This window comes from Morone saxatilis, unplaced genomic scaffold (genome assembly GCF_004916995.1).
Source record: "Morone saxatilis isolate NCDOM2014 unplaced genomic scaffold, NCSU_SB_2.0 Contig20, whole genome shotgun sequence".
In the NCBI taxonomy this organism is placed as follows: Eukaryota; Metazoa; Chordata; class Actinopteri; family Moronidae; genus Morone; species Morone saxatilis.
Genome location: NW_023339763.1, coordinates 23330124 through 23331008, shown reverse-complemented (window position 1 = coordinate 23331008; position 885 = coordinate 23330124). Strand labels below are relative to the sequence as shown.

At 40.8% G+C, this 885-nt stretch overlaps 1 protein-coding gene across 1 annotated transcript in view; it reads left to right on the top strand.

Annotated features, from left to right (window-relative positions):
* Positions 1-246, top strand: part of tmem218 (transmembrane protein 218) — a gene marked incomplete in the record, with an annotated part of 5101 nt that extends 4855 nt beyond the window's left edge. The window contains 1 exon segment of the mRNA XM_035666014.1: positions 1-246.
* Positions 247-885: the final 639 nt, after the last annotated feature.

The window sequence follows — 885 nt, the reverse complement described above, 5'->3', positions numbered from 1 at the left end:
TGTACACAACTTAAGACAAGCAGGGCTTGACAAGAGCCCCCCCACCCCCCCTCCCCCTTCATGTGGGCTACAGAATGCATCCCAAACGGAAACAGCAGGAGAGCCAGTGTTTGCTTCATGGCCAACTGTTTGCAGGTTATTGACTGTTTACAACCAACGGAAATGAGACATCCAACAGTACCCCGGTTGTTTATTTATATTTTGTATCATTTAATACACAAGAAGAATAAATAGTTTCTTATTTCATATGTGTGAAGCATTACAGTAATTCCTATTCAGTCAGCACAGAATCACTCCCTCCAATATTTACATTGGCACACTGATTTGTCTTATTTTTATTTATACTTGTTTTTTTACTAATATATAGATTTCTGAAGTACTGAGGTGACAAGTTGAGATGTTGTAACAGTACGGCACACACATTTAACTCAGTGACCCAGTGCACTAAGTGAGTGTTCATTCAAATTCTGAATGCATTTGATGTTCCATTTATAGCTGTCTGAATCCTGGGGCCTGCATTTGTGGCTCTTTAACTGGACTGACTGATAGACAAGGTTAGTATATGCCTACGTTTTCTAGAATGAATAGACTCTCCCTACTGGGTCCCCTCTGTCACAGGCCTGAAAATCTCTACAGTTTCTACAGCAGCTACAGCCAGCGGTTACTTTAGCAACAAGTAAAGCTATCTGTCCATCAGGAAACTGTAAATAAGAGTTGAGATCAGAGGGAAAACCAAAAAACATTTTCTCCAAAATCAGTGACATAGTTAATGGTGTGTGACTCAGTGATGTAATGGGTTAAACTTCTCGCGTACCCACTCAACCCAAGTTACAGAATGGGAATGACAGAGGCACCATTCTCCCTATTACAAGTCAGTGTAGCATC